At 43.1% G+C, this 18,603-nt stretch overlaps 1 pseudogene; it reads right to left on the bottom strand.

Moving 5' to 3' along the window:
* Nucleotides 1-711: 711 nt before the first annotated feature.
* LOC116827667 (C-type lectin domain family 2 member B-like) overlaps nt 712-18,603 on the bottom strand; it is a 20,539-nt pseudogene continuing 2,647 nt past the window's right edge.

Here is an 18,603-nt window from a genome sequence, read left to right as displayed (position 1 = left end):
GTCAAGTACAAAACATCACTTTATTTTAAAGTCTTAAGTGCTTAACAGGTAAAGAAAAAACTTTTTAATTTATTTTAAAAATCATTTTTTTACATTTAAACATTTTTACTAGGGCTGTCAAATGACTAAAAAAAGCGTGCAATTAATCACACTGTTAATAAAAGAATACAATTTAAATATTTTAGGATGTTTTTACATTTTCAAATATATTGATTTTCATTACTATACAGATTACAAAGTGTACAGTGCTCACTTTATTTTTATTACAAATGTTTGCACTGTAAAAAAACAGAAGAAATAGTATTTTTCAATTCACCTAACACAAGTAATGTAGTGCAATCTCTTTATCATGAAAGCTCAACTTACAAATGCAGAATTATATACAAAAAATAACTGCATTCAAAAATAAAACAATGTAAAACTTTAGCGCCTATGGGTCCACTCAGTCCTACTTCTTGTTCAACCAATCGCTCAGACAAATAAGTTTATTTACATTTTCAGGAGATAATGCTGCCCACTTCTTGTTTACCATGTCACCTGAAAGAGAGAACAGGTGTTTGCATGGTACTTCTGTGCCAGCTATACTAAACATTTGTATGCTCCTTCATACTTCAGCCACCATTCCAGAAGATATGCTTCCAACATAGCACAGAAAACAAATTTCATTTGCAACTTGCATCAAACAAACCTTTCACTGATGATTGACAAAATTCATCTGGACTCTTTGATACAGATCCAGTATCTTAGAGATGTGCAGTCTACAGTAGCAATTTGCTTCATGATAAGGAAAGCACAGTTCAAGTTTTGGCCATCATTTTCCAACTGAATTCTGGAGAGGATGAATACATGGGAATAAAGTTGATTCCATTGTGAATCTGGCATTTCAAATAAGCAACAGGACCACCAGTAGGCTCTACCCTCCTTCACATGTACACACACAGACCTCACAACAAATCAAAACTAACCAGCAACCACAACATAGTCTTTTGATTGTTTTGAAATCTGTTGACCAACTTTCAACAAGATTCCATGCAGACACTTCCTCAACTCTGCTTTGGGAACAACTCAATTTTTTTTTTCTGGGTTTGACCAGTCAGGTGTGCCAATGTCCCCCATACCTGCCAGTCACAGCTGAAATAACTTACATGGTATTAGTAAAGGGAGATCCATTCACCCACTGCCATCCCTCTCCTCCTTTGCTTAGTCCAAGCCAGTAATCCTCATTTCCTTTATAGGAGTTAATAGTCTCCTGTAATGCGGGGGAAACATATTCTTATCAGTACCTATAATGCTCTATAGATTTAGATTATGAATAGGATAGTGGATATAGTAGGGTGCATTCCTGGAGCTAACTCTGCTAATGGTGAGAATGGGCAGCCGGGACTGCTGGTCTCCCCCTTCCACCTCTGCTGCTCCTGTAGATAGTGCTGTTCCATAGACCAACATGGGAAAGAATGAAAGTGACATTGGAAGTGCTGTGGGAGGAGGGCAATGGTGTCCAGAGGAAGTGGGGAGATGTGGCAGACAGGACAGGTGCTCAGGAAGAAACTGAAAAGCAGAGGCAGCTAGTTACATTTGTGCAAACCTGTTAGGGCCAATGGTGTTGCCAAGGTGTTAGCAAGGGCATGGTTTGGCCTGCAGAAAGATGTAAAGAGCCCAGGAGAATTTTTTGGGCTGACAGGCAGAACCAAGATCTTGTAGATACTGACAGACAATAACCATAGAGACCAGGTTTGATATTTTTACTGTCGCTTTTCAAGACAGAACTACACTTTGAAAAAGGGCCGTCATGGTAAACCCTATAACATTATTTTTCAAATTTTAAGACGGTATGGTTCAGGCATCAGGATACCATCTAACCTCTATCTCGCACATGTAAATCCAGGACAGATCACCCAAAGCGAGCAGAAGTTACCACTTATCTGCTTGGTGGCCTAATGGAATACTTTTTATGGACTTCTGTCCACTTCAGAAAGACAGGCTGCCCTCATTACCAAAAGCACTACCATCAGAACTGGCACCATGGTAGTCTCAGCAGAGAAGCCAAAGAGTGCTTGCATAGAAAGCACATCTTGGTATGTTCCTGCTAGCGTTAGACTGAACTTTACTATGAAATTCCACAGCAAGGTTCCACAACAGGTAGGGTTTTGAAAGTTATATTTTTGAGTGTCCAATTTTCAAATAATCTGACCAGTCTCTTATTTTCAAGAATCTTGTCCTTCCCCCACCAATGCCCATGTCTGCAGCACCATCTATGCCTACACAAGGGATCCAGCCATATTATGTAATTCCATGAAGATCTTTGCTAGGAGAGGATCAGATGAAATTTCTTATTCTTACCAGTTGTGATTGTTCTTTTATCACAGCAAGTGTGGCATTATGTGAACTGCAAAACTCCTTACTGGCATCCTAGTCCTGGATTTCTTTGGAAAAATAGTAACATTGCCCTCTGAACCATATCCAGCCTCCTGGGCAGGGTATGCACTTTCCAGTCACAGCAAGGACATGCTGTATGGCTAGCAAACAGAAGACAATCAGCAGACATTTTCTTTCTTTCTTTCTTTCTTTGGGGTGTGGGGGGCGGTGGTTTGTGTATTTGTGATAAAGCCTCTGTCCCAAATCTGGACCTTAGAGTCCAAAATCTGGGGGCTTAGCATGAACTCCCCCAAGCTTTCTACCAGCTTGGATCTGATATCGCTGCCACCAATTAGGATTATGGCTCCTAATAGCCCGGGTTCCCCAAATCTTTCCTTGGGGGACCCCCTTTCTGATCTCCCCAAACCTCCCCTGGAGAGACCCCCCGCAAGACCCAGGTCCTGGTCTTACCGCGGGAAATACCTCCCTTCCTTCCCCCTCCCTCCAGCCGTTCTCTCTGGCAACCTGGGGAGTTTTGATGTATCATTTTTCATCACAATACAAGAAAACCTGTCTCCTTTCTTCACAAAAGACAAACCTCAGACACAGGAACGAATAAATCCTACCTCTTTCCTCCCACCATCTCTGGTGCTGCGAGCACCCTCCGTAGATCTAACACAAAGAGATCCCCTCCCTGTACCTTTAATCTACCCAGAGAGAAAACTCCAACAAGTCTAAAGAAACTTATATAAAAAGAAAGAAAATTACATAGATGCTAAAAACTTAAACACTGCATTAAGAGATCATACAGGATATTGCTTATAAGAAACATATGAATAACAGTCTGATTTAAAAAATAGCAATTAAACCACTCCAGCAATTACACACAGGTAATACAACTTACAATATCAACTATGCTTTCCTTTTGTACTCACACTTGGTACAGAAGAGTAGAAAGAAGCTTGGAGGTAGAAAGAAAGATGTTCTCACCATAGCCGGGAGAAACAAAAGACATAGAGTCCCCAATTCCCTCCCTGACTTTTAAAAATCCAGTTTTCTGATTGGTCCTCTGGTCAGGTGTTTGGTTCCCTTTGTTCACCCTTTTCAGGTAAAAGAAACATTAACCCTTACCCATCTATTTATGACAGTATTGAACACTGTTAAAATTGTAAGTGGTCACTTTAAATCTCCCAGGGGAGGTTTCCTGGTCCTGATCGCAGGCAAGGGGGTCTTAAGGAAGTGTGCAATCTGGGCCTAGCAGCAGTCAGTCTAAAGCCAGCCAACCAGCCTGCCTAAGATGGGACAAGTTGTGCTTCTCTGCCTTTGGCAGCACCCTGCTTTATCTCTCTGATTTTAGTTACTGCGTGTTATCATTCTGAAATCTAAAATAAAAGTAGTGTTACACTGCAACCTTCCAGCAAGATGACAGGTTTCAGAGTAGCAGCCGTGTTAGTCTGTATCTGTAAAAAGAACAGGAGTACTTGTGGCACCTTAGAGAATAACAAATTTATTTGAGCATAAGCTTTCAATGAAGTGGGCTGTAGCCCATGAAAGCTTATGCTCAAATAAATTTGTTAGTCTCTAAGGTGCCACAAGTACTCCTGTTCTTCTTCTAGCAAGAGTATTTTATGATTTTTTATATATTTTTTCTGTGCGTGCTGTGACCATAACACTTTCTCCTTAGACTTTATATTCTGAGCTACTGACTGTAACAGCCAATATAGAGAGATGCTCCATCTGAGGTGTTACCTAAACCAGAGGTTAGGCAGAACATGAAGGTTAACTACATCCTACCTACCTAGATTCTCCTTACAGTTTCAGTGGGTTACTGTATTCTTAATTTTGTTGTCCTAAACTGTTGGGCAGTGTTACTTTGTGGTGCAAACATCCATGTCACACCACTAAAGTGTGATAAGGGAAACTTGTTCATGCATCTGTACTTTATAAACTGCTTTCATGTAAGTACGGCCCCACCAAATTTACAGTCCATTCTGGTCAATTTCACAGCCACAGGATTTGAAAATTTCATATTTTCAGATGTTTACATCTGAAATTTCATGGTATTATATATGCAGGGGTTCTGACCCAAAATGGGATAGTGTGTGCATGGGTCAATGGTGTTGTAGGGGATCATGGTATTGCCGCCCTCACTTCTGGGCTGGGCTCTGAAGGCAGCACTCCTGGCACTTCCTACAGCCGGAGGAGGTTCCCAAAGGTGGAGGTGGGTCTGATCTCCTCTGTGTTTCTGGGAGCATCCCACACAGGAGCTCCTAGCTGCTAGTCCCAGCTAGGCCGGGGAGGCACAGGACTTGCTCTTCTCTGGCATGGCCACGCTTGGTGGGGAGGGGAGATCAGACCCATCTCCACTTCTGGCGACCTCCTGTGGCTGCAGGAAGCTCTGGGGCTGCTGACCAGTCTTGGGTAGGTACCTGGAGAAGTGGGTCTCATCATCCCCCTCTGAGAATGGCTGTGCAGGGGAAGAGTAAGTCCCATCCCTCCACAGCCCAGAGGGGACTAGCAGCTGGAGCCAGGGGCCCAGCAGCAGCCTCCAGCTGGGGCATCCCCATCCTTGTCCCTCCCCTCCCTCAGCTAGATTTCACTGGGGAGATCTGATTTCACTGTCCATGACATGTTTTTCATGGCCATGAATTTGGTAGGGCCCTACATATAAGTCACTAAATAAAATACAATACTCTAACTGCAGCAACAACTATAGTTAAGGCTGCCTTTGTATTTCTATTCAAAGCGGATCATAACTTTTTAAAGAGGTCGTATATTGGTCTGAAGTTTTTACCACAAAAATTTTCACAGAAAGCATCAACTGTCCACAATAGATAATATGTTTCAAAGAAATTAAAAGATAAAAATTTCCAAAGGTGACACTTTCCAACCAGTTCTAATTTTTGTTGCTGTTTGGACAAGAACATTAACCAGTAGATAAAATGATGAGTTTAGAGCTGTACAAGTACAGTGAGGCAGTATGTCTAGTGGATGGCACTAGTCTAGCAATCAGGATACTTAGAGTTCTATTGCAAGCTCAGCCACTGACCTGCTGGATGGCCTTTGGGCAAGTCACTTCACCTCTTTGTGTCTGGGAGGCCGCACCAACCCTTTGTATTATCAATGTAGACCGTAAGGTTTATGGGGCAGGGACTGTCTCTCATTATGTGTGTGAACAGAGCCTAGCAAAATAGGGCCCTAATTAGTTGGGAAATTCGGTGCTACTATAAATTAAAAAAATTAGATGTAAAATACAATCACCAGACTCAATGTACAGAGAAGATTCCAGGAACTGCTGTAGTGAAAGATACAGCTCTCTCATAAAAACAGTTTAGCAGCATATTTAAAAAAAAAAAGCTCAGGGCTGGTGGCTTGAACATTTGAGTTCTATTCCTGGCTTTACCTTTCAATTTTTCAGTCTTTGTGTCTGAGAAATAGGGATAATTACCTTTCCCTGTCTCCCAGGGGTAAAGTGAATTGATTATTGTCATGGTACAATTCCCCACTCTGAACCTTAGCGTCCAAAAGTTAGGGTACCAGCATGAATTCCTCTAAGCTCAATTACCAGCTTAGAACCTGTAGCGCTGCCATCAACCAGGAATTTCAGTGCCTGGTACACTCTGGGCCCCCCAAAACCTTGCCTGGGGACCCCCAAGACCCAGACCCTCTGGATCTTAACACAAAGAAAGAAAATCCTTTCCNCTCCCTCAAGATTTGAAAGTATCCTGTCTCCTGATTGGTCCTCTGGTCAGGTGACAGCCAGGCTTACTGAACTTGTTAACCCTTTACAGTCAACGAGATATAAAGTACTTCTGTGCTATTAACTTTTCTTATCTGTTTATGACAATTATGTTTGTACGTGAAGTGTTAATTACACTACAAGGAGGACTATCTTGCGATCTATAGTTGAAAGACAAAGAAATTCCTGATGAAAAGGCTGGAATAGTTCCAACACTTTGTGTAGTCTGAAATGCTGATCACCATTTTCAATTACTCTTCCACCCCGCCCCCAAGCATCCTCTTTCCTTCCAGAGATGAGGCTGGAGATGAAAAGATTATGCTTGTGAAAAAAGCTAATATCATTCTGAGGCCTATTAACGGCAGTGTCGTGTAAGACGGGGTGGGCTAAGTGTCCCACTCTACTCAGCACTAGCAAGGCCTCAACTGGAATATTGGTGTCCAGTTATGGGTGCCACATTTCACAAAAGAAATAGACAAACTGGTGAGAGTCCAGAGGAGAGCAACAAAAAATGATAAAAGGTTTAGAAAACTTGACCTATGAGGAAAGGTTGAAAAACTTAGCATATTTGGTCTTGAGAAAAGAAGAACATCTGGTCCCTCTGAGCCCCCAGAGTGAACAACAACCAAATTCTAACAGCACACCCAGAAACTTCCCTCCCTCAAGATTTGAAAGTATCCTGTCTCCTGATTGGTCCTCTGGTCAGGTGACAGCCAGGCTTACTGAACTTGTTAACCCTTTACAGTCAACGAGATATAAAGTACTTCTGTGCTATTAACTTTTCTTATCTGTTTATGACAATTATGTTTGTACGTGAAGTGTTAATTACACTACAAGGAGGACTATCTTGCGATCTATAGTTGAAAGACAAAGAAATTCCTGATGAAAAGGCTGGAATAGTTCCAACACTTTGTGTAGTCTGAAATGCTGATCACCATTTTCAATTACTCTTCCACCCCGCCCCCAAGCATCCTCTTTCCTTCCAGAGATGAGGCTGGAGATGAAAAGATTATGCTTGTGAAAAAAGCTAATATCATTCTGAGGCCTATTAACGGCAGTGTCGTGTAAGACGGGGTGGGCTAAGTGTCCCACTCTACTCAGCACTAGCAAGGCCTCAACTGGAATATTGGTGTCCAGTTATGGGTGCCACATTTCACAAAAGAAATAGACAAACTGGTGAGAGTCCAGAGGAGAGCAACAAAAAATGATAAAAGGTTTAGAAAACTTGACCTATGAGGAAAGGTTGAAAAACTTAGCATATTTGGTCTTGAGAAAAGAAGAACATCTGGTCCCTCTGAGCCCCCAGAGTGAACAACAACCAAATTCTAACAGCACACCCAGAAACTTCCCTCCCTCAAGATTTGAAAGTATCCTGTCTCCTGATTGGTCCTCTGGTCAGGTGACAGCCAGGCTTACTGAACTTGTTAACCCTTTACAGTCAACGAGATATAAAGTACTTCTGTGCTATTAACTTTTCTTATCTGTTTATGACAATTATGTTTGTACGTGAAGTGTTAATTACACTACAAGGAGGACTATCTTGCGATCTATAGTTGAAAGACAAAGAAATTCCTGATGAAAAGGCTGGAATAGTTCCAACACTTTGTGTAGTCTGAAATGCTGATCACCATTTTCAATTACTCTTCCACCCCGCCCCCAAGCATCCTCTTTCCTTCCAGAGATGAGGCTGGAGATGAAAAGATTATGCTTGTGAAAAAAGCTAATATCATTCTGAGGCCTATTAACGGCAGTGTCGTGTAAGACGGGGTGGGCTAAGTGTCCCACTCTACTCAGCACTAGCAAGGCCTCAACTGGAATATTGGTGTCCAGTTATGGGTGCCACATTTCACAAAAGAAATAGACAAACTGGTGAGAGTCCAGAGGAGAGCAACAAAAAATGATAAAAGGTTTAGAAAACTTGACCTATGAGGAAAGGTTGAAAAACTTAGCATATTTGGTCTTGAGAAAAGAAGAACATCTGGTCCCTCTGAGCCCCCAGAGTGAACAACAACCAAATTCTAACAGCACACCCAGAAACTTCCCTCCCTCAAGATTTGAAAGTATCCTGTCTCCTGATTGGTCCTCTGGTCAGGTGACAGCCAGGCTTACTGAACTTGTTAACCCTTTACAGTCAACGAGATATAAAGTACTTCTGTGCTATTAACTTTTCTTATCTGTTTATGACAATTATGTTTGTACGTGAAGTGTTAATTACACTACAAGGAGGACTATCTTGCGATCTATAGTTGAAAGACAAAGAAATTCCTGATGAAAAGGCTGGAATAGTTCCAACACTTTGTGTAGTCTGAAATGCTGATCACCATTTTCAATTACTCTTCCACCCCGCCCCCAAGCATCCTCTTTCCTTCCAGAGATGAGGCTGGAGATGAAAAGATTATGCTTGTGAAAAAAGCTAATATCATTCTGAGGCCTATTAACGGCAGTGTCGTGTAAGACGGGGTGGGCTAAGTGTCCCACTCTACTCAGCACTAGCAAGGCCTCAACTGGAATATTGGTGTCCAGTTATGGGTGCCACATTTCACAAAAGAAATAGACAAACTGGTGAGAGTCCAGAGGAGAGCAACAAAAAATGATAAAAGGTTTAGAAAACTTGACCTATGAGGAAAGGTTGAAAAACTTAGCATATTTGGTCTTGAGAAAAGAAGAACATCTGGTCCCTCTGAGCCCCCAGAGTGAACAACAACCAAATTCTAACAGCACACCCAGAAACTTCCCTCCCTCAAGATTTGAAAGTATCCTGTCTCCTGATTGGTCCTCTGGTCAGGTGACAGCCAGGCTTACTGAACTTGTTAACCCTTTACAGTCAACGAGATATAAAGTACTTCTGTGCTATTAACTTTTCTTATCTGTTTATGACAATTATGTTTGTACGTGAAGTGTTAATTACACTACAAGGAGGACTATCTTGCGATCTATAGTTGAAAGACAAAGAAATTCCTGATGAAAAGGCTGGAATAGTTCCAACACTTTGTGTAGTCTGAAATGCTGATCACCATTTTCAATTACTCTTCCACCCCGCCCCCAAGCATCCTCTTTCCTTCCAGAGATGAGGCTGGAGATGAAAAGATTATGCTTGTGAAAAAAGCTAATATCATTCTGAGGCCTATTAACGGCAGTGTCGTGTAAGACGGGGTGGGCTAAGTGTCCCACTCTACTCAGCACTAGCAAGGCCTCAACTGGAATATTGGTGTCCAGTTATGGGTGCCACATTTCACAAAAGAAATAGACAAACTGGTGAGAGTCCAGAGGAGAGCAACAAAAAATGATAAAAGGTTTAGAAAACTTGACCTATGAGGAAAGGTTGAAAAACTTAGCATATTTGGTCTTGAGAAAAGAAGAACATCTGGTCCCTCTGAGCCCCCAGAGTGAACAACAACCAAATTCTAACAGCACACCCAGAAACTTCCCTCCCTCAAGATTTGAAAGTATCCTGTCTCCTGATTGGTCCTCTGGTCAGGTGACAGCCAGGCTTACTGAACTTGTTAACCCTTTACAGTCAACGAGATATAAAGTACTTCTGTGCTATTAACTTTTCTTATCTGTTTATGACAATTATGTTTGTACGTGAAGTGTTAATTACACTACAAGGAGGACTATCTTGCGATCTATAGTTGAAAGACAAAGAAATTCCTGATGAAAAGGCTGGAATAGTTCCAACACTTTGTGTAGTCTGAAATGCTGATCACCATTTTCAATTACTCTTCCACCCCGCCCCCAAGCATCCTCTTTCCTTCCAGAGATGAGGCTGGAGATGAAAAGATTATGCTTGTGAAAAAAGCTAATATCATTCTGAGGCCTATTAACGGCAGTGTCGTGTAAGACGGGGTGGGCTAAGTGTCCCACTCTACTCAGCACTAGCAAGGCCTCAACTGGAATATTGGTGTCCAGTTATGGGTGCCACATTTCACAAAAGAAATAGACAAACTGGTGAGAGTCCAGAGGAGAGCAACAAAAAATGATAAAAGGTTTAGAAAACTTGACCTATGAGGAAAGGTTGAAAAACTTAGCATATTTGGTCTTGAGAAAAGAAGAACATCTGGTCCCTCTGAGCCCCCAGAGTGAACAACAACCAAATTCTAACAGCACACCCAGAAACTTCCCTCCCTCAAGATTTGAAAGTATCCTGTCTCCTGATTGGTCCTCTGGTCAGGTGACAGCCAGGCTTACTGAACTTGTTAACCCTTTACAGTCAACGAGATATAAAGTACTTCTGTGCTATTAACTTTTCTTATCTGTTTATGACAATTATGTTTGTACGTGAAGTGTTAATTACACTACAAGGAGGACTATCTTGCGATCTATAGTTGAAAGACAAAGAAATTCCTGATGAAAAGGCTGGAATAGTTCCAACACTTTGTGTAGTCTGAAATGCTGATCACCATTTTCAATTACTCTTCCACCCCGCCCCCAAGCATCCTCTTTCCTTCCAGAGATGAGGCTGGAGATGAAAAGATTATGCTTGTGAAAAAAGCTAATATCATTCTGAGGCCTATTAACGGCAGTGTCGTGTAAGACGGGGTGGGCTAAGTGTCCCACTCTACTCAGCACTAGCAAGGCCTCAACTGGAATATTGGTGTCCAGTTATGGGTGCCACATTTCACAAAAGAAATAGACAAACTGGTGAGAGTCCAGAGGAGAGCAACAAAAAATGATAAAAGGTTTAGAAAACTTGACCTATGAGGAAAGGTTGAAAAACTTAGCATATTTGGTCTTGAGAAAAGAAGAACATCTGGTCCCTCTGAGCCCCCAGAGTGAACAACAACCAAATTCTAACAGCACACCCAGAAACTTCCCTCCCTCAAGATTTGAAAGTATCCTGTCTCCTGATTGGTCCTCTGGTCAGGTGACAGCCAGGCTTACTGAACTTGTTAACCCTTTACAGTCAACGAGATATAAAGTACTTCTGTGCTATTAACTTTTCTTATCTGTTTATGACAATTATGTTTGTACGTGAAGTGTTAATTACACTACAAGGAGGACTATCTTGCGATCTATAGTTGAAAGACAAAGAAATTCCTGATGAAAAGGCTGGAATAGTTCCAACACTTTGTGTAGTCTGAAATGCTGATCACCATTTTCAATTACTCTTCCACCCCGCCCCCAAGCATCCTCTTTCCTTCCAGAGATGAGGCTGGAGATGAAAAGATTATGCTTGTGAAAAAAGCTAATATCATTCTGAGGCCTATTAACGGCAGTGTCGTGTAAGACGGGGTGGGCTAAGTGTCCCACTCTACTCAGCACTAGCAAGGCCTCAACTGGAATATTGGTGTCCAGTTATGGGTGCCACATTTCACAAAAGAAATAGACAAACTGGTGAGAGTCCAGAGGAGAGCAACAAAAAATGATAAAAGGTTTAGAAAACTTGACCTATGAGGAAAGGTTGAAAAACTTAGCATATTTGGTCTTGAGAAAAGAAGAACATCTGGTCCCTCTGAGCCCCCAGAGTGAACAACAACCAAATTCTAACAGCACACCCAGAAACTTCCCTCCCTCAAGATTTGAAAGTATCCTGTCTCCTGATTGGTCCTCTGGTCAGGTGACAGCCAGGCTTACTGAACTTGTTAACCCTTTACAGTCAACGAGATATAAAGTACTTCTGTGCTATTAACTTTTCTTATCTGTTTATGACAATTATGTTTGTACGTGAAGTGTTAATTACACTACAAGGAGGACTATCTTGCGATCTATAGTTGAAAGACAAAGAAATTCCTGATGAAAAGGCTGGAATAGTTCCAACACTTTGTGTAGTCTGAAATGCTGATCACCATTTTCAATTACTCTTCCACCCCGCCCCCAAGCATCCTCTTTCCTTCCAGAGATGAGGCTGGAGATGAAAAGATTATGCTTGTGAAAAAAGCTAATATCATTCTGAGGCCTATTAACGGCAGTGTCGTGTAAGACGGGGTGGGCTAAGTGTCCCACTCTACTCAGCACTAGCAAGGCCTCAACTGGAATATTGGTGTCCAGTTATGGGTGCCACATTTCACAAAAGAAATAGACAAACTGGTGAGAGTCCAGAGGAGAGCAACAAAAAATGATAAAAGGTTTAGAAAACTTGACCTATGAGGAAAGGTTGAAAAACTTAGCATATTTGGTCTTGAGAAAAGAAGAACATCTGGTCCCTCTGAGCCCCCAGAGTGAACAACAACCAAATTCTAACAGCACACCCAGAAACTTCCCTCCCTCAAGATTTGAAAGTATCCTGTCTCCTGATTGGTCCTCTGGTCAGGTGACAGCCAGGCTTACTGAACTTGTTAACCCTTTACAGTCAACGAGATATAAAGTACTTCTGTGCTATTAACTTTTCTTATCTGTTTATGACAATTATGTTTGTACGTGAAGTGTTAATTACACTACAAGGAGGACTATCTTGCGATCTATAGTTGAAAGACAAAGAAATTCCTGATGAAAAGGCTGGAATAGTTCCAACACTTTGTGTAGTCTGAAATGCTGATCACCATTTTCAATTACTCTTCCACCCCGCCCCCAAGCATCCTCTTTCCTTCCAGAGATGAGGCTGGAGATGAAAAGATTATGCTTGTGAAAAAAGCTAATATCATTCTGAGGCCTATTAACGGCAGTGTCGTGTAAGACGGGGTGGGCTAAGTGTCCCACTCTACTCAGCACTAGCAAGGCCTCAACTGGAATATTGGTGTCCAGTTATGGGTGCCACATTTCACAAAAGAAATAGACAAACTGGTGAGAGTCCAGAGGAGAGCAACAAAAAATGATAAAAGGTTTAGAAAACTTGACCTATGAGGAAAGGTTGAAAAACTTAGCATATTTGGTCTTGAGAAAAGAAGAACATCTGGTCCCTCTGAGCCCCCAGAGTGAACAACAACCAAATTCTAACAGCACACCCAGAAACTTCCCTCCCTCAAGATTTGAAAGTATCCTGTCTCCTGATTGGTCCTCTGGTCAGGTGACAGCCAGGCTTACTGAACTTGTTAACCCTTTACAGTCAACGAGATATAAAGTACTTCTGTGCTATTAACTTTTCTTATCTGTTTATGACAATTATGTTTGTACGTGAAGTGTTAATTACACTACAAGGAGGACTATCTTGCGATCTATAGTTGAAAGACAAAGAAATTCCTGATGAAAAGGCTGGAATAGTTCCAACACTTTGTGTAGTCTGAAATGCTGATCACCATTTTCAATTACTCTTCCACCCCGCCCCCAAGCATCCTCTTTCCTTCCAGAGATGAGGCTGGAGATGAAAAGATTATGCTTGTGAAAAAAGCTAATATCATTCTGAGGCCTATTAACGGCAGTGTCGTGTAAGACGGGGTGGGCTAAGTGTCCCACTCTACTCAGCACTAGCAAGGCCTCAACTGGAATATTGGTGTCCAGTTATGGGTGCCACATTTCACAAAAGAAATAGACAAACTGGTGAGAGTCCAGAGGAGAGCAACAAAAAATGATAAAAGGTTTAGAAAACTTGACCTATGAGGAAAGGTTGAAAAACTTAGCATATTTGGTCTTGAGAAAAGAAGAACATCTGGTCCCTCTGAGCCCCCAGAGTGAACAACAACCAAATTCTAACAGCACACCCAGAAACTTCCCTCCCTCAAGATTTGAAAGTATCCTGTCTCCTGATTGGTCCTCTGGTCAGGTGACAGCCAGGCTTACTGAACTTGTTAACCCTTTACAGTCAACGAGATATAAAGTACTTCTGTGCTATTAACTTTTCTTATCTGTTTATGACAATTATGTTTGTACGTGAAGTGTTAATTACACTACAAGGAGGACTATCTTGCGATCTATAGTTGAAAGACAAAGAAATTCCTGATGAAAAGGCTGGAATAGTTCCAACACTTTGTGTAGTCTGAAATGCTGATCACCATTTTCAATTACTCTTCCACCCCGCCCCCAAGCATCCTCTTTCCTTCCAGAGATGAGGCTGGAGATGAAAAGATTATGCTTGTGAAAAAAGCTAATATCATTCTGAGGCCTATTAACGGCAGTGTCGTGTAAGACGGGGTGGGCTAAGTGTCCCACTCTACTCAGCACTAGCAAGGCCTCAACTGGAATATTGGTGTCCAGTTATGGGTGCCACATTTCACAAAAGAAATAGACAAACTGGTGAGAGTCCAGAGGAGAGCAACAAAAAATGATAAAAGGTTTAGAAAACTTGACCTATGAGGAAAGGTTGAAAAACTTAGCATATTTGGTCTTGAGAAAAGAAGAACATCTGGTCCCTCTGAGCCCCCAGAGTGAACAACAACCAAATTCTAACAGCACACCCAGAAACTTCCCTCCCTCAAGATTTGAAAGTATCCTGTCTCCTGATTGGTCCTCTGGTCAGGTGACAGCCAGGCTTACTGAACTTGTTAACCCTTTACAGTCAACGAGATATAAAGTACTTCTGTGCTATTAACTTTTCTTATCTGTTTATGACAATTATGTTTGTACGTGAAGTGTTAATTACACTACAAGGAGGACTATCTTGCGATCTATAGTTGAAAGACAAAGAAATTCCTGATGAAAAGGCTGGAATAGTTCCAACACTTTGTGTAGTCTGAAATGCTGATCACCATTTTCAATTACTCTTCCACCCCGCCCCCAAGCATCCTCTTTCCTTCCAGAGATGAGGCTGGAGATGAAAAGATTATGCTTGTGAAAAAAGCTAATATCATTCTGAGGCCTATTAACGGCAGTGTCGTGTAAGACGGGGTGGGCTAAGTGTCCCACTCTACTCAGCACTAGCAAGGCCTCAACTGGAATATTGGTGTCCAGTTATGGGTGCCACATTTCACAAAAGAAATAGACAAACTGGTGAGAGTCCAGAGGAGAGCAACAAAAAATGATAAAAGGTTTAGAAAACTTGACCTATGAGGAAAGGTTGAAAAACTTAGCATATTTGGTCTTGAGAAAAGAAGAACATCTGGTCCCTCTGAGCCCCCAGAGTGAACAACAACCAAATTCTAACAGCACACCCAGAAACTTCCCTCCCTCAAGATTTGAAAGTATCCTGTCTCCTGATTGGTCCTCTGGTCAGGTGACAGCCAGGCTTACTGAACTTGTTAACCCTTTACAGTCAACGAGATATAAAGTACTTCTGTGCTATTAACTTTTCTTATCTGTTTATGACAATTATGTTTGTACGTGAAGTGTTAATTACACTACAAGGAGGACTATCTTGCGATCTATAGTTGAAAGACAAAGAAATTCCTGATGAAAAGGCTGGAATAGTTCCAACACTTTGTGTAGTCTGAAATGCTGATCACCATTTTCAATTACTCTTCCACCCCGCCCCCAAGCATCCTCTTTCCTTCCAGAGATGAGGCTGGAGATGAAAAGATTATGCTTGTGAAAAAAGCTAATATCATTCTGAGGCCTATTAACGGCAGTGTCGTGTAAGACGGGGTGGGCTAAGTGTCCCACTCTACTCAGCACTAGCAAGGCCTCAACTGGAATATTGGTGTCCAGTTATGGGTGCCACATTTCACAAAAGAAATAGACAAACTGGTGAGAGTCCAGAGGAGAGCAACAAAAAATGATAAAAGGTTTAGAAAACTTGACCTATGAGGAAAGGTTGAAAAACTTAGCATATTTGGTCTTGAGAAAAGAAGAACATCTGGTCCCTCTGAGCCCCCAGAGTGAACAACAACCAAATTCTAACAGCACACCCAGAAACTTCCCTCCCTCAAGATTTGAAAGTATCCTGTCTCCTGATTGGTCCTCTGGTCAGGTGACAGCCAGGCTTACTGAACTTGTTAACCCTTTACAGTCAACGAGATATAAAGTACTTCTGTGCTATTAACTTTTCTTATCTGTTTATGACAATTATGTTTGTACGTGAAGTGTTAATTACACTACAAGGAGGACTATCTTGCGATCTATAGTTGAAAGACAAAGAAATTCCTGATGAAAAGGCTGGAATAGTTCCAACACTTTGTGTAGTCTGAAATGCTGATCACCATTTTCAATTACTCTTCCACCCCGCCCCCAAGCATCCTCTTTCCTTCCAGAGATGAGGCTGGAGATGAAAAGATTATGCTTGTGAAAAAAGCTAATATCATTCTGAGGCCTATTAACGGCAGTGTCGTGTAAGACGGGGTGGGCTAAGTGTCCCACTCTACTCAGCACTAGCAAGGCCTCAACTGGAATATTGGTGTCCAGTTATGGGTGCCACATTTCACAAAAGAAATAGACAAACTGGTGAGAGTCCAGAGGAGAGCAACAAAAAATGATAAAAGGTTTAGAAAACTTGACCTATGAGGAAAGGTTGAAAAACTTAGCATATTTGGTCTTGAGAAAAGAAGACTGAGTGGAGACCTGATAACAGTCTTCAACAAATATGTTAAAGAGGACTGTGACCAATTGTTTTACATGACCTCTGACAGTAATGTAACCCACGCACCTCCTGGGTGTGGTGTTCTGTCCCATCTAGTGGCACCGAGACCACTTAGAAAGGGATATATTAATGAGTTTGCTCTACTGCAGGGGTCTCAAACATGCGGCCCGTGGATTTATTTCTTGCGGCCTGCCATAGCTCCCCTCCTCCCCCGAACACGCCGCGTCCTCGCTCCTTTGCCTACCTCCCAGCGCTTCCTGCTGTCAAACAGCTGTTTGGCAGTGCTTAGGACTTTCCAGGAGGAAGGGGGGAGGAATAGGGATATGGTGTAATCAGGGGAGGAGGAAGAGAAGAGGCGGGGATTTGGGGAAGGAGTTGGAACAGGAGCAGGGAGGGGGCAGAGTTGGGACAGGGATTTTGGGGAAGGGATGGAGTGGGGGCAGGGCCACTGGCAGAGATGGAGGCTTTTGTATCTTTGTATGAAAAGGTGTCAGTGATGCAGCACTCGGGCCAATGTACTAGACCTCATGTGGCCCTCGTGGTGATTTGAGTTTGAGATCTGCTCTACAGCCTTATCTAGGAGCTATATGGCTTTTAGGTCATGCAGTAGAGGCTCATGCACTAAGCTCCAAAGGCCCCATGATCTATCCCGCCTGCCAACGACTGGGGTCTGTTGGCATTACAATAGGACAAAAAGTAATGGTCTTAATCTGAAGCAAGGGAGATTTAGGTTAGCTGTTAGGGAAAACTTTCCAACTAGAAGGGTAGTTATGGTCTGGAATAGGCTTGCAAGGGAGATTGTAGAATCCCCATTATTGCAGATTTTAAAGAACGGGCTGGACAAACAAGTTATACAAACATCTGCTCAAGGATGGTCTAGGTTTAATGAACTTGACTGCTCAAGGTTCCTTCCAGCCCTAAGTATCTATGATTAATTTTAGAAATAACCAACTCTAAGTTTGCCAGCAATAGGTTATGGACATTAAAAGTTATGAAACCACAATGACTGAGTCTCAAGGATCTAAACCAGCGGTCCTCAAACTTTTGAGGGCTGCGCACTGCCCCTTGAATCAGGCTTGTGAGTGAGGCTGCGACTCTGGCAGTGGGGGGATGGGACACAGACAGGAGTAAGGGAGCCAAGTCTGGAGCTGCAGCTGGGGTGGGACTGGGAGCGGGGCTGTGGCTAGGGTCCGCAGCCAGGTGGCACAGGACCATGGCCGGGTGAAGCTGCAGCCAGGCTCCCCCACCGTTGGCCCCAGACAGGGAATGGAGCCACAGTCAGCAGCCAAGGCTGGGGCCAGGAACAGAGCTCCATTGAGGTGGGGATGGAGCCAGGAGCTGGAGCTGCAACTGAAGGTGGGATGGAGCAGAGCTGAGGGTGGGGAGGAGGTAGGTGGAGCTCCCTTTCTGCCCCCTGTGGGGGCTGGTCCAGCCCCCCCCCCCCGGATGTTCCTGCATGCCCCTTATGGGGGAGCCCCACAGTTTGGGGACCTCTGATCTGAACTCACTTGATAACCCCATGCACTCAATTCATTGCCCTGCACTTTGTGTAGTCATTTAGAGCAGTGGTTTTCAAACTTTTTTTTTCTGGCAATCCAGTTAAAGAAAATTGGTGATGCCCATGACCCAACAGAGCTGGGGATGAAGGGTTCAGGGTGTGGGAGCGACTCAGGGCTGGGACAGAGGGTTGGGGTGCAGGGGCGAGGGCTGCAGGATGAGGCTGGGAATGAGGGGTTCAAGGTATAGGCTTGGGGCCAAGATGGGCTGGGGCAGGGGGTTGGGGTGAGGGCAAGTGGTGCAGGCTCTGGCCTGCGGGGTGCAGGCTCTGGGGTGGGGCTGGAGATGAGGGGTTTGGGGTGCAGGAGAGGGCTCTGGCTTTTGGGGGGTGGTCAGAGCTGGGGCATGAGATTGGGGCACCGGGCTTACCTCCGTCGACTCCAGGTCAGCAGCGCAGCGGCAGTGCTACTTCAGGCTTCCTGCCTCTCCTGGCACTGCAGACCATGCTTGTCATAAACAGATAGAAGGAGTTAATAAACAAACATACTTTATATCTCTTTTGATTGTAAGGGGTTAACAAGTTCAGTAAGCTTGGCTGTCACCTGACCAGAGAACCAATCAGGAGACAGGATCCTTTCAAATCTTGAGGGAGGGAAGTTTCTGTGTGTGCTGTTAGAATTTGGTTGTTGTT

Source organism: Chelonoidis abingdonii, chromosome 1 (genome assembly GCF_003597395.2).
Source record: "Chelonoidis abingdonii isolate Lonesome George chromosome 1, CheloAbing_2.0, whole genome shotgun sequence".
Taxonomy (NCBI): Eukaryota; Metazoa; Chordata; order Testudines; family Testudinidae; genus Chelonoidis; species Chelonoidis abingdonii.
This window is presented reverse-complemented; position numbering and strand designations above follow the sequence as displayed.